The 15,870-nt window shown below is 39.7% G+C and overlaps 1 protein-coding gene across 3 annotated transcripts in view; it reads left to right on the top strand.

Moving 5' to 3' along the window:
• The first annotated feature begins 450 nt into the window (after window positions 1-450).
• Window positions 451-15,870, top strand: part of LOC122177157 (tubulin polymerization-promoting protein family member 2-like) — a 75,547-nt gene continuing 60,127 nt past the window's right edge. For all 3 annotated transcript variants that reach the window (XM_042866302.1, XM_042866303.1, XM_042866300.1), the window contains exon 1: window positions 451-615. The gene's annotated coding sequence lies outside the window, so the exon portion shown is untranslated. The remainder of the gene's footprint in view (window positions 616-15,870) is intronic.

Here is a 15,870-nt window from a genome sequence, read left to right as displayed (position 1 = left end):
AAATGCCAGATAGTTGGTCTTCACAAAATTTATGATCCACCAAGTACAAAGATGAATTATTGACATCTTCTTCTTTGGAGTTTGAAGTTGTAAACTTAGATTTTAATTAAATACCACAATGACAAGTATAACTGTAAATTATACTTTTTAAATACTACCAATTCCAAAATCTCATTTTTTATGAAAATGATTGTTTATAAGCAATCTCACATGTTATTTGAAGCATCCTGTGGTGGCTTAGCTTGTTTTCTGTCTTTGGAAAAATTGATATGGATGTCTGAAAAAGACTGATTTTTCACTTCGGAAATGAAAAAAAGAAAGCAGTACCCTTTTCTCAAAATATACTGAAAAGTTAATTGGCATTCCGTGGTTCAAAATCTTCAAAGGTTATAAACTAAAAGTATGACAAAATCAAAATCTGTCATCTCACTGAAATCAGAACCAACAAACGCAGTCCCACCAATTCTGAAACTGGTTTTATCTGCCTTTTGGACTTTCTCACTTTGTCCTTGTACAGCTCTGGATGTTTGCAGCCGAGTTGAGCCAACTGACCATGCAGTGCCTTGAGTCTACACAATGATGAAGCGGCACATCTCCCTCTTTAGGAGAAAGAAGGTGAGGGGTCTCTAATTTGAGACTTTGTCTTCCATTGAGCCACCTATAGAAAACTAATGAGTCATTCTCTTCCTCTTGTAAGTGTAATTTATATTGCATAAGGGTTCAAAAGATAAAGGAGTGAGGAGAAAAGCTGCAGTCATATAACTTTGTTGCCTAAGGCTAACAATGTGTGGGTGGAGTATGGTGTACTATAGTGAGATCTGAGATCTGATCTATAGTGAGAACTGTGGCCAAATTCTTACTACATTGAGCAAGAGTTCAGACTGGTCCTGGGCGATCGTCAGCTGACATGATGCTTTGTTGTTATCAGTATACACTAGACCTAGACCCACTCAGATTTCTCTACATGCATTTCCATTTACTAATGGCAGTATAATTTAATAGAGAAAAAGAAGAAAATAGGTCCCTACAAATCAGATTTTTTTACACCTTGCCTTTACTAAATACAAATTAAAATAAAAGAGGGTAAGAGGCAAAGGGGAGGCAGAGAGCTGGAAGAGAACGTGCCTTAAAAGATAGTGCCCTAAATGTTAGCAGCTTTAGGCTATTTTAACTTATAAAAACAATTGCAATAGCACTTGCCAGTCAGTCATGCTTGACTGAAATGTAAACAGTTTATGGTGGTAAATTAATAACAGATAAACAGGTATATGGAACACTGAACAAGGTGTTTGGACCATACAGTACTGTTTATGAAATAAGCAGTGCTTACAATAAATGCGTCATTGTGACTTTCAGTTGCTATGGAGAATCTGAGGGTTGAAAGTGGTGTTTTTTATGCCCGTTGTCCATTCTTCAGGGAGATATTCCATTGTTAGAAGCAGATAGCGATTTATAAACCCACTGCTATTTTGGTGTATTTAAATACAAAAAAGTTGCTAAAATAGGCCAAAGTTACATATCCAGCAAAAAGATATTGTCAGCTCTTCATTCTGCTAGGGTAAAAGCAAATTTCTCAGCAGTTTCTTTGGGTTAAAGTATCTGAATACTTGGGTGTATGTTATGAAGAAGGACAGAAGGGTGATTGTAGTAGGCGACTTCCTTCTGAGAGGAACAGAGGGCCCTGTATGTCAGTCTGACCCTACCCGCAGGGAGGTGCGCTGCCTCCCTGGAGCCCAAGTGAGGGATATTTCTAGGGAACTTCCTAGTCTGATTCACCCCTCTGATTATTATCCCTTATTGATAATTCAGGCCAGCAGCAACAAAGTCACTGAGAGCCTGAGAATTATCAAAAAGGACTTCAGGAGATTGGGGCAGTTAGTGGATGGAGTGGATGTACAGGTTGTATTTTCCTCTATCCCTTCAGTGGCGGGGAAGGATGCTGAGAGGAGCAGGAAAACCCTTCTCATGAATACATGGTACAAACACAAATTTTTGTTTCATTTGACCGTGGGGCAGTTTACTCAGCAACTGGTCTAATGGCTGTGGATGGGTCTTGCCTGTCTCAAAGGGAGAGATGAATCCTAGCCCAGGAGCTGGCAGGGCTCACTGAGAGGGCTTTGAACTAGACATGAGGGGGGAAGAGGATAAAACTGGGCCCACTAGAGAAGAGCCTGGGGGAATGATGATGGGATTGGAGGTGAGGCAAGGGGCTCAGCTAAAGTGCATCTACATCAATGCAAGCAGCTTGGGCAACAAACGGAAGGAGCTGGAAGCCACTGTGCAGCAAGCAAACTAGGACTTAGTTGGTGTTATGAAAACATGGTGGGATCGCTCCCGTGACTGAGTGTTGCAGTGGATGGGTATAAACTCTTCAGAAGGGGCAGACAAGGAAGAAGGGGTGGTGGCGTGGTTCTATGTTAGAGAGTGTTTTGATGTTGTTGAGCTTGGGGCTGGGAATGATTCGGTTGAATCTTGATGGGAGATCACAGGGCATGTGTGAGAAAACGGGGGCATCAGGCCTAGCCATCATGGGTTCATGCAAGTCAGGTCCTGCTTGACTCCTTCTATGCCTGAGTGACCCACTTGGTGGATGAGGGAAAAACGGTTGACATAGTGTACCTAGACTTGAGAAAAGCCTTCAGCACTGTCACGCACAATATTCTCCTGGAGAAGCTGGCAGCCCATGGCTTGGACTCGTACACCCTTTGCTGGGTAAAGGATGGCTGGGTGACCGGGCTCAGCGAGTGTTGATGGATGGAGTGAAATCCAGCTGGGAACCAGCCACAAGTGGTGTTTGCTTGGGTACTGGGGCCTTTCCTGTTCAGTATCTTTCTTGATGGCCTGGATGAGGGCATTGAGTGCAGTCTCAGTACGTTTGCAGGTGACACAAAGCTGTCAGGAAATGGCAATCTACCTGGGGTAAGGAAGGCCCTACAGTGCAACCTGGGCAGGCTGGATAGCTGGGCTGAGACCAACAGGCCCAGCAGTTCAACAAAACCAAGAGCCAGGTCCTGAACTTTGGCCTTAACAACCCCAGACAATGCTACAGGTTTGGGGCAGAATGACTGGAAGATTGTGTAGAGAAAACAGACCTGGGGTTACTGGTTGATGCTCAACTCAAGTCAGCAGTGTGCCAAGAGGGCCATCAGAGAACACTATCAGAAATAGTGTTGCCAGCAGGAGTGAAGTGATCATCCCTCTGTACTGAGCCCTGGTAAGGCTGCACCTCGAGTACTGTGCTCAGTTTTGGACCCCCTCAGTACAAGAAAGACTTTGAGGTCCTGGAGCATGTTCAGAGAAGGGTAACGAAGCTAGTGAGGACTCTGGAGCACAGGGCTTATGAGGAGCACTGATGGAGCTGGGATTGTTTAGTCTGGAGAAGGCAAGGCTCAGGGGTGACCTTATCACTCTCCACAACTACCGGAAAGGAGTTTGTGAAGAGGTGGAGGTTGACATCCTTTCCCATGTAACTAGCAATAGGACTAGAGAGAATGTCATGCCAGGGGAGATTCTGGATGAATATTAGGAAATACATCTTCTCTGAGAGTGGTGAGTCACTGGAACAGGTACGCAGGGGGGTGGTGGAGTCACCGCCCCAGTAAGTGTTCAAGAAACATTTAGATGTTGTACTGAGGGACATAGTTTAGTGGGAAATATTGGTGATAAATGGACAGTTGGACTTGGTGATCATAGAGGTGTTTTCCAACCTTTATGATTCTATCATTCTGTGATTGCATGTATTTTGGATTCTGTCTGCACTTATAAATGATTTACACAACAAAAACAGATAATAAATCGTTTCAGTAACTGTTTTTTATGGCATAATTGTTGGCATAGATACTAGCTTTAAGGGCTCACTTAAAAGAAGATCGTATTTATGATTTCTATTGCACATAGACATTACCTAGAATGATAGATTAATAAAAAATTGTGTATATTTGGATCATTTTTGAGGTAGATATTTAATTTTAATGAATTCTGCATAAATTTTTTTCAGGCATCATTTATGTATCTGATACTGAAGTGTAGCTGTGTAGCTTCTTAGTGTCAAAGCTATGAAGTGTTAAGAATTCTTACTGCTCACTGGTAACTGGCAAGATCAATGATTCCCCAGTTTACCAGTTAGGTGGAGTGAATTCTTTCCTATCTGTAGGTGTTGAGGTGGATTTTGTTATGCTGAATTATGCCTGCTGGCAGCACTATTCTTTCTCCATCAACTACAGAGAATTTTCCGTGAATTCAATATATGCTCCAGAGCACTCCTTCTCTCAAACCCTCCAAACTTCACTTGCAAAGCTTGGTTTGAAAGCTAGCTCTACACTAAGTACATTGTCAGTAATGTTGGCAGCAGTTACACTTCAAGGTACTATCAGTTGGGCTTGACACAAAGCTCACATAAGTATGCCTGAAGACAAGCTGCAGAACATGCAAGCTGTCAAGTAAAGGAAAGGTTGTATCGATCTTCTGTTGTAATGTACCATAGCACTTGCCTGCTGTGTGCCAAGACATAGAACTGTGTGTCTGGCCTTGCAGCAGGTATATGCCAGGGTGGCCAGTATGGTGTGCACAACATAGTGTGAGATTCTTCCTAGAGGAGCCTTATGTTGCTTGCTACAAGGGCAGATTTTACAAGCACAATATGGGTAAAGTGTGCCAGAATCATGGCAGTGCTGTAGATGCCAAAGCGCTTAATGGAATGTGCATATCTGGTATGGCATACATACAGATAATTCTGGTCTGTGTTTGATGTTTTGAGTTGAGATATGTAACTGTACACTGATTACAAGCTGTGCAGTTCACAACTCTGTGTCCTTACAGCGGAACTGCACTGTGGCCTATCGCAGGTCTGGCTGTATACAGGACCCCAGTACTGAGTGAGAAAGATAGGTGTACGTTCAAGGAAAAGTTAAGGAATTAACCAAACCATCTGGAGTGATGAAATAATAACATTTTGTTTCCATAAAACTCTTACCTTCCTCTACCATTTGGCTTTGCACAGACTTGAATTATTTAATCACAGTTCTCATTATCCTTGCATGATCTTTGAAATATTACCCTTACCTACCCCTTTGTCCAATTTTCTTAATTCTCCAAACAATAAACTTTCTGCTATATTTTGTTCCCTAATAAGAAATTGGTTCCCTTGTCACACCAGGCTTTTGGGAGTAATAAACGCTGCCTCTACTGCACAGTTTTTCCATCTCACAATCCTGAGATGGAAGAATCTGGGAGCAATGGAAGGAGGTTAAGAAAATGTCTGCTCCCAAAAGGATAGGTGTGTGATTTACTGTTGTGCTTGTGCTGAGGCAATTAGCAGTCTGATGTTTAACTTTGCTGTTGTTTAACTTCTGTAGGCACAACCACATGATCCACAGTGATTTTGATACAAAGCTTTGGTTATGCAAAGTCAGCCACTGTCTTTTTTGGAATTAGAGAAAGAGGAACTCTTTTTCATGAGAATGTTATGTCATTCAGATACCTTAACCCACTGATGACCTTAAAGGAAGAAAATAAAAAAAGTCACTTAATATATAAATTCTTAAGTTGGCAATAGAATTTGCTTTGCAAATATGAGCATTTGGCAAGTTTCTACATTTTTCTCATCAAAACTGAAATGAAAGCTGTGGAAGGGAATCAAATTTGAATTGTGCTGACCCAAACACATACTTCCTGAAATCAACAGGATTTACATGTATTAGCAGAAAAAAAGGAGCCCAGAACTACCTTCCTTAACAAAAACAAAACAAAACAAAACAAAACACTGCATTTCTTTCATGAAGTTTAAAAAGGGTTGAAAAAATTTTTAAAAAAAAAAAAAAGAGAGAAAGGAGCATAAGTTAAACTTCATAGATTGTATTGCACCTAACTTTTTTTGGTAAAAGGAAGTAGGCAGATGATAGGAAGTCATGCAGTTTTTGCTTGTGTATTTATGTGCACAGATTTATAGGTGTGTACGCATATTTAAGTGTTTTTTAACAGCTGCAGGACTCCAGCATGCATCTCCAAGTGCATGTAAGCCATCTGAACCCTTCAGCCTTTATTGCATAACACAGCCATATTGCAAAATATTACCACACCAAGATCATTTACATTATTTCATAACAAAAAAAGAAGTACTATTACAGAACATTTTTACCCTTAAGGGAAAATTACTAATTATTTAAACACTGTCTGTGTGTTTTTGTGTGTGGTGTATAGAGGTATATGAGCCTCATTATGGAAAAATGTAGGGGTGGATTAAAGCAGGATCTGTGGGATACAGCCCAGGGTCAGAGGAGTTTCAACAGACAAGAATGTCAAAAGCAAAGCAGAAAAAGACAGCACAGTTGATTGTAGTGATTGGGGTGATACACATACCTTCAGGGAAAAACAGCTTTTCAGAAAGGGGAACACCTGTGTCTGTCTTAGGCCTGATCAGGAGGCAGGCGACATCCAGAAGCAGACTAAGGTGGAAGGCAGGTATTTTGGCTTCAGAATGGAATCTGGAAACCTCTGTTAAGCTTCTACATTCTCTAAACAGCGAGTAGATTGCTAATTTCTGACAGAATTAGTTCACTTATCTAAATCATCTCTGTTCAAATCCGCATTTGTTTCTTGCTGTGAGGGGACAGTGCAATTGCTGATCTGTTGCCTAGTCCTTGTTAGAGATCTTTTTACTGTACAAATTATTGTTTTATTCATTTTGTTCTTATAAGACAAGTAAGAAAAAATCCTAGGTTCTCCTTCCTGCTTATCAGATTACTTCTGTATTTCACCTGATGACCAAAGTAGAGGTCTCAGAACCTTCCAGAAGGTGCCCCAGTCTCACCTATGCAAACTCACACTGATCTACTTGAATTCGCACACATTCCGAGGCCCCACCATTAATTGAGTGAGCAGTGGTGTTATTCCAGTGGCTTTGAAGAGTGTAACCACTCGAGGTTAAGGCACCAGAGATGCCTTTCCATGAAACGCCCAGTGACACCTGTTCAAGGTGATGACAGCTTCCAGTTGTCAGTCATCCTGGGTGAAACAGGATCTGATCTAGAATGGAGTACCACCTGTATCACCTTCAGTTAAAAGGAGAGGGGTGACGAATATTTTTTTAATCATCCTGACCCAAAGAGTTGATGTACAGTGGTTTGCATTTATTAAGCTAGTCCTTTTAAAGCGTGACAGAAGAGGCACCTCGTATCTCAGATTGTTGTGCTTGTCAGGTTCCAAAGGAGATGTCTAACACGTTAGACTAAGTTTTAGATTATTCTGAAGTGCAACTTTTGACACAATTTTCTGTGAATTCAGATGTCTTCACAGATAGATACTGGCTGACTAGCAGTTTGTTTTGAGGATTGTAATGTAAGCATAAAGTTCCTTTTTTTTTTTTTTTTTTTTTTTTTTTTTTGTCTCTGAACCTAAGAGTTCAGAGTTTAAAATTTGCAGAATACTGGTTTTGATGTACATTTAAGCCTAAGGGGTTTATTACAGGGTTTATTTCTCAATGTCCTATTGAGTAAGGAAATGTGATCTTATGACATACAGAAGGCTGTCTGCAAAGTGCATGGAAACCCACCAGTAGAAAACAGTGTCTGGTGCATTGTTGTAGAGAGTCTGTTAATGACCTTTCTCATCTTTTCCACTATCCAAACTTGACATGTACTGAGCTGGAACAGGGAGGCTAGTTTGATGGAATGGAAATGTATGGATTAGTTGGGAAAATTCTCCTCTCAGGACAGGAATTCCATCCTGGGTAGTTGTAATAAAAGGACTTGGGAGTGGTTGCCTTTTCAACTGTTGTCTTTCTTCTGCAGCTGAACTGTGTTCAGAAAGGAGAGTTTTGATACACAGATGTTCACTGAGAAATCAGTTTTGCCTACAGGTTAGCAACCAACAGCAGTAATCAGGATACACAAGATGCTTCTGATCTTGCTGTTGTATTCTGTCTTGCTGTTCTAAAAGAAGCCTGATACTTCACCTTGAGAGGATGATGGGACTCAATTCTTGAATGTCATCTTGAAGCTTTCTAATGCGAAGAGGAGCAGTGAATTCTATTTTTACAAGGCTAGGAAACAGTCCATGCTTGTGCTTGTTCATCTGTTTCCACATAATGCAGACTTCTTGTGAAATATGTCTGAGGATGTGTTATACTAGGAGTACACAACTGAAATTTTCCCATGATTTTGACAAATTTAAGTTGTGTTACAGCTGGCACTGTCCAAAAAATTCCCATGTCTCTGATCTATTTCTTGTAACCCTTGTTTCCTTGTGAGTCCTCTCTCCCTTTTTCTTCATGCAATTTTTTCCAAGCACTTCAGTGACTACTTCTTCCTAAGGGGCTATCTATAAGCTCTTACAGGCTATGGAGTTTAAAATGAAAGCATCTACGTGGAAGACAATACATGACTGACCAATCAGAAGAGAGGGCTTCCAGATACCTGATTATCCAGGATATGCTTTCATTCGATAATGGTGAATCAAACTGTTGAGGCCTCTCCTGGAGTACTGTATCTAGTTCTGGGTTCCCTGGGACAAAAAAGACAAGGATCTCCTGGAGGGAGTCCAGCAGAGGACCACAAAGATGGGTAAATGGCCTGGAGCATTTCCCTTATGAGGAAAAGCTGGGAGACCTAGGTCTGTTCAGCCTAGAGAAAAGAAGACTCAGAGGTGATCTTAGTAATGTTTATAAATACGTTAAGTGTGGGAGAGAAAGGGATATGGCCAACCTCTTTTCAGTAGTCTGTTGGGACAGGGCAAGGGGAAATGGCCATAAGCTGGAACATAGAGAATTCTAAAACTCCTGCTTTGGCAGGGGGATTGGACTCTATCTCTGGAGGTTCCTTCCAACCCCTACAATTCTGTGATTCTGTGGTATCATCTGATGTGTATGTTTACTTATGTATGTTCAGGGCAAGTATACCACATCTTTCTCTTCCCGTAAACCTCAGCAGGTAGGACAGAAGGCAGAGCTCCAAGTTTGGTAACCCTGGGTTCCAAACTACTTATCAAGAAGCTTTGATGAAGAACACACTTGCAACTACAGCTGGTCATCAAGTGGAAATTAATTTGTGAATGACTGAAGGCAGCATCAATTCAGAGTTGCAGCAACTGAGAGAGGTCCTGCATTTGCAGCATATATGCCAGCACATCCTTGCACAATACCTTTTCTCTGAGTAGGCTTCTCTTACAGTATTCTTTGAATTGGCTTGTTAGGCTTATTTCAATAGTCAAATGGACAATACCTTCTGTTACCAAATATTTATACTGTCAGTTTTCATCCTTGAGAATAAATTAGTTGTATATATCTGCAGAGGCAATGCATATGTGCCTATGTCTATCTAATGAGTACATAGAGTTGAAAATTGCATAAGCTGTTGCTGTTCTCTTGCTGTTCAGTGTGATTTGTGTTTGAATTATAGTGAGCTCACAGCTAAAGTTGAATCCAAAGATTATGAAATGAGTCAAATTGTTCATGTGCCAGTTTGTAGTTCTATGCTACAAGGTTCTTTTTACTATTTTAGGGTAGCTCACCAAAAAGTAGACTCATCTGTGCTCACATTATGTGCTAAAATTAGCAAACGCTCATTCTTAGAGTCAAGTGAAGGAAACAGAATTTCATGGAAAAGTTTTATTAAAGTGTAGATCAGTTCTCTGTTATCGATGCTCCAGTCCAAACACAATCACTCCACCAGTAGCATTTCTTGGTTGCACAGTGTTACTTGAGCTGCTAGCTTGAGCTTCTCTCCATCAGATAAAGGGTCTGTTTGAACAGTAAACATCATATGGGATTCAGCGCTAGTTATAGCAGGAATTAGCATCTTTCATGTTTGGGGTTGCATAATTGACATTAAAAATGCAATGTAACTTTAAATTAGCATTAATTTTTTCAAAGTTAGTTTAGAAAAACTAGTGGAAATGATAATTCCAGGAAGGAATGATGTGTAACTCTACGGAAACGCATGCAACATACATTTGTATATGTGTGCTTAATATGTTGTCTCTATTAAATAGAACTAATATATTAATTAAAACATAGTTAATATGTTTGCATGTATACCAGTATGCTTATTATATCCTCATCTGTAGAGCATATTTGAAGCTTTACTGAAAGAAAACAACCTCTGTGTTTGTCTTTTCAGCTGTCTCCTCTTTGAACCTCGAAGTGAATTTGAATGTTACATGTGACTTGTCTGGTGTTATTGCTGAGTACAGTATCCTCCATCAAAACCAAGGCTGGCGGCAGTAGCTGATGCTTTCCTGAGCAGCTCTGCTCACTGTGCTACAGCCTACTACTAGGGGTGAAGGAACAGTTTGATTCTCATCACTGTCTTCTTTGAACTTGTCTACAGGATAAGAGAACCCCCAGAAGTGACACTTTTAGGTCAGGAGCTGAAACACCTCATCTGACTGGATTAGAGCAGTGTTTTGTTTCAAACATGTTGAACAGATTTTCTTGGTCAAAAAACTTATGTGCATGTAACCAAGTCAAAACTATCCAGTTTCAGTCCATCAGATTGGCATTTTGCAGATGTGGGGTATCTGTCCTCTGACCTTATCAGTCAACATCTAGGACTGACTGTTTTACAAACTGTAGCCTCATTCAACCACAGTGAATAATTTGGCAGTGGGACTGTCATTTTCAGAGAAAGTATGCTTCTGTCCAATGATGCACTGTAAATAAGTACCATAAAATTTTAGTCCTTATGTTTCCTTCTACAGTCATTTTTACTTGTTTATACTCATGTGGTCTCACAGTGAATAAAAATGATAGTCTGGTTCTTCATCCTCTTGCTCAGATGAAATGAGGGTCAGGAATTTGATAAGCATTGAAGAACACAGAAGAAAATCTGTACCTTCACCTTAAATTATGATATAACTGATCTAACCTTCATTTGTACATTCTTTTCTGTCCCTTAAAATGGAATCTGTGTGTGGTGGTGGTACTTTTCAAAAATGAAGTCTGTAGTTCCTAGAAATAAAGTCAATTTATAAGCACAGGGCATTATGGAGTACTGGTTTGTTATGATAGTCATCTCCAGAGGAATTTTGAGTTTTTTAACTTTGGTCATGGTTTGGCCTTGAGACCAAAGTAAATACATTTGGCAACTTTCAATAAAATGGATTCTAGTAGAACTTAATTTTGTTCTGTCTGACAGGGCATTTTGTCTTTTTTACCATTGTGTTGTTTGTAGGACAAAATGCAGGAAATAAGCTTGTTTCTTTGTTTGACGCTGTACTGACTGACGAAAATGGAGTACAAGTCCAAGCATACTGAGATAGTATTACTCGTACATGCATAACACAGTGAATTAGTCATTCAAAACTATTCTTCCTGCAGAAGGGCTTACAGGGAAAAGTTCCCATTATGTAAAGAGTTGTACATGATTTCACTTTACATGACTTTAACCATGAAAATAAATAAAACTTTGTAGGACTGGGGACTTTCTTTCACTTTATTTTATTCTGTTTGCAAGGTATCTTCAGATCTAGAAGTTCGTTTGTATGACTTCTAAAGATTTAAAGTTGATAAAATTAGGATTAAAGGATAGATCTTAGATTTCTGTGTCTTGTGGCTTCATTCAGCTCCTCCTGTGTCTTTCTGAACGACAGCATTGCTCACGTCAGTCAAACCAAATCAGTATTTGCACTTAAGTTTCATAAATACACAGATTTTTCTTCTTGTTTTAATTAACAAGATTGTCTAGTTTATAGATCCAATCTACCTGGCAGAGTGCAGCACAAATGGCCCATACAAAGCTCTGTGTTGTGATGCTGGATGTTCCTGGTACCTACAGAAGACTGTTTCAACAGCATGCTACAGCGGTCAGCAGAACTGTCCTTATCTTCCTTTTCAGAATGGAGCATTTTACAATGCCTTTATTACTGAAATTCCTGCTTTATCAGTGGTTTACAGATGCATCTTTCGCAAAAACATCTTAATGTTGCTGCGTCTAGAGTGGCAAACCCAGATCATCTCTGACTCCTGTGCAGATCTGAAGTACCAGCAGTGTCTTAGGAACAGCAAAGATTAAGTGGAGATCATTGCTTGGAAGACTTGGAGATGGTGGATGTAACTTGTGTTAAAGTTGCTGGTTTTAATTGAGATTAATTTTTGAAATCAGTGGAACTACTGATTCTGCCTTGTTCTGTCTGTCAGAGCAGAACTAGCTACTGAATGCTTTCAGTCTCTGTGTCTGAAGCTGGACTGTAATTGTATTGTTGGGTTACCAGTGTACTGCTGTACTTCAAAGCTGATAGACTGGCAGCAGCTAAAAACTGAAGTATGGTTATCCAGTAGCTCTCTGAAAATGAGTATTGCTTTGATCCTTCTTGCAACAGAAAGCAAAAATTTGGATTTTTTTTTTAATAAAAAAAACCTGATTCTGTGATACCAGCTCTGTAACTCAAAAATCAGTCTTTTCTTCAAATGGAAAATGTCATTTTGCTAAAGATACCTTACAGCAACATAGAGCTGTGGCTTGTGGACTTAAAGAAAGCACTCTATTCTGCTTTCTTTGTGTCTGTCAAGTTGAATAAGTAACAAACAGCAGACTGATGAGGTCTTCTTACATTCACATATCAAGTGAAATAAAACAGGCAGCTCTTTGAATTGTGAGACTGGAATGCCATCAGAGGCTGATTCTGGAGCCAGAAACGTAGAATGAAGTCTTATGTGTAGGTACCAGAATCCTGTCTTGCAGCCACTAACTTAAAATTTGGTCAGAGTTTTGCTGTTAAATATGAGATGCCTTACTTTGGCACTTACGTGTTGCCATCTGTTTGAAAAACAGCCTCACCCTTTTTACTTACTGTTCCCCTACCTAAGGTTCCTTGTGAGCCTTCTCCCTGCTGCCCTCCTCTGTGGCCCTTCTTTGCTGTCCTGTACCCATCTGTGTAGCTTTCTCTGCTGCTCTATTCCATCCCCATAATTGCCAGTGTTGTCTTGGCTGCTGTGGTGCTACAGCTTTGGCTCTGCTCAGTTCCAGAGTCATGGCATAGGCAGTGGTATGCTCAGGTCTCTGCCTCCTTTGCTTGTGCTGAATTGTGTTTCAGACCCGTGAGCTGACATCCAGTCTCTCTTAAGATCCAATCACTGATCAATCAGATGCTGTTTCTGTGTTGAATGCCTGTGTGCCATGAATAAGAGAAAGAACAGGATCCTGTGAGAGTAGGTTAACTGACTCATATGGTTTTCTGGCCTAATACTATCTCATCAGTGGTAGATTTGAGTAATGCTACTGCTGCAATTAACAGAATAGTTATTTCTAAAAGATCTTTTAAATTATTGTGAATCACACTTCTGAGAATACATTAGAAGATTCATTTTGTGTTACACCTTTCTTAATTCAGGTTTTAATTTATCTAAATTTTGTGGCCTATCCATTCAAAGGCATGGTTTGACAGCTCTCAAGATTGACGCGAAGCTGTCCATGTCTTTACCAAATCAGAAGTTGGAGAGGTTTCTGATTGGTGATGTCTTAGTTGTGTGACAGGTATCAGGTCTTGACCCCCATTTGGTGACGTGCAACATTCCTGGTCTGCTCGTGTCCGGGTCTATCTCTGGCATGCATGCTGTCAGCTGTTGGCTTGGATAGATAAGGAAATGCCCTTGCCCTTTTCCAAGAAAGACAGTCCTTGCGCTTGACTAAAAACACCAATTCCTATGATGTAACCTGTCAACAATTAAAACAATGCATTGAATTATTTAGATGAGATTCTGCAAAAATTTTTAAAAAGATTAAATTGTTTTCAATTTGCATTATTATAATTACCTGTTGAATTGAAGATGTACAGTCTATTATTTTCTTTCCAATTTGCCCTTGTTGTGTAGCTAGAGGATACCACTTCAGTGAATAATGCTGAATTCACTTTACAGTGTAGCTGTTGATCTCTCTGTCTTCAGGGTTATTTTCTCTGAAGTGAATTCCACTTCTCTCATGTTTTCTGTTTTGTTAGGTTCTTAAATACTGTGATAAATGTTAGGGTCTAGTAAGTTTCAACTTTCTATTTTTATCTTCTGGTAAACACTACACCAGATGTGGGCATGAAGGACCCTGAGAAGCTGAGGGAGTTCTGCTTTTATTCAACACTTTTATCTTTCATAACTGAGAATTTCAGTTCATTTTTTAGGATTATGTATGTGCTGTTTTGTGTTTTTTTTTTTTTTAAAGCTGAGAAAAACAGGCTTACGCAACTTAGTTTGCATAAGTGCAATGAGTCATTCACATTTCTTTTTTTGCATCTGTGTGTATGTGTTATATCATTTTATGTAACTTTTCTTTGAAAAAGCACTACTGTAAATGCTAAGAATATATTTTTCCTGTAAAACAAAAATGAAGAAGAGTTCCCACTGGCCCACTGTCCATTGCAGTGGACAGTGCAATGCATGTCCATGTCCCCTCATAGATACTACAATGTCTCCTTATAGATACTGTTCTCCAAGGTGAATTTTGGTGATTCTGCTTGGGCAGAACAAGATCCCTTGGACTCTTGTTCTTCTGGGCTTGTGCTGGCACCTGAATGTGCAAGGGGAAGGCTGAGTAGTTGTAGTCTTTCCCCTTCGTAGGCAGAGCTGAGAAGATCTGCACATGGTAACTGGTTTTATACACAGGGAGGGAAGTTCAAACGTGTATAGTCTTTTGTGCATACTGTAGCTACTGCCTTATCACGCATTTAGGGGAGGGTGCAGCTTTCCTGAGCCTCAGCACCAACTGGTTTTCTGTGCATTGTTGGAAGAAATAATAGGGTATATTATATAATAGGGTATATTTCACATAGGTATCAGTCATGAGTTTCAAACATCTTCCATCAGGCACACTTACAGAGAAGTCCTCTGGAAGGCCTCATCTTTTCTGACAATATTTCGTAACTCTATGTGATCAAATATACCCTGAATGTTCAGCTGCTTGGAATCTGTTGTTTTGAATGCAATTACAGGTATTAAATGTCAGTACAGTTTAAGTGCTAGAATTTCTGTTTTGTTTTATGTGTTTCTAATGTGTTTTCCTTGACTCAGTGACTGCTGCTACATGGCTGTGGCAGGAAAATTCTGCCATAGAGGGGGAGAGAGTTTGTCCAGGATGTAGAGATGTGTGCGTAGGTTGTCTTCTTGTCCCCATAGATGTTCTGAGTATTGCCAGTTCATTTCTCTGCACCTCTCTGCTATATCACCATGTTTTCTGATCTGATATAATTTCTCAGTGAGCATTCTGCAAGTTTCTTCCAAAATGGAAAGTTTCCCACAACAGTTTCATTCTTAATACTCTGTGTGCATTCAGTAATCTCCCCAATCTGCTCTACTTCCCAGTGTTTTACCCAGTTTCAGAATCTCTTCCTTTCTATAAACCATTTCTTATTTCCATCACAATTTCCATTTGATTTCATTAGCCTCTTGTGTTTCATGCAAGTAGCACTGACCATTCTTCTTGTTCATTTCTTACAATTCTTGTGGCAATACATTTGACTAATGCAGTAATCACAAAAATAGAGATATTATATTTTCTCTCCAATGCAGAGCAGATGTTTACAGTCTCAAGATAAGACACTGTTCATCTAAAGCTTAATTAGCAGATTAGCAGTATCTGAGGTCTGCAGTAGTACTGCGAAACATTCAGGTATTGTTTTTAATTGTCTGTTGTAGCATAATCTAATTGATAATAGACATGAAAATAAGACTTCATTTGTCAGCAAGAAATCAAATTCACATCAGGAACTTTACTATCTGCTGAAAAAAAAATGCTTCAAAAGAAGAGCAAAAGTGTAAAATTAGGTGTGCACTTAGATTCTTTGCTGGATTTATGTTCAGAAGAGCAGCTTTGCTGGCTTGGGCTGTAAATGGCATTAATGTACCCAGAGAAAAAAAGTACTCATAGTTAAATAAATATAACCATTTCCTCC

Source organism: Lagopus leucura, unplaced genomic scaffold (genome assembly GCF_019238085.1).
Source record: "Lagopus leucura isolate 7727_CA_CO unplaced genomic scaffold, USGS_WTPT01 Super-Scaffold_810, whole genome shotgun sequence".
In the NCBI taxonomy this organism is placed as follows: domain Eukaryota; kingdom Metazoa; phylum Chordata; class Aves; order Galliformes; family Phasianidae; genus Lagopus; species Lagopus leucura.
This window is presented reverse-complemented; position numbering and strand designations above follow the sequence as displayed.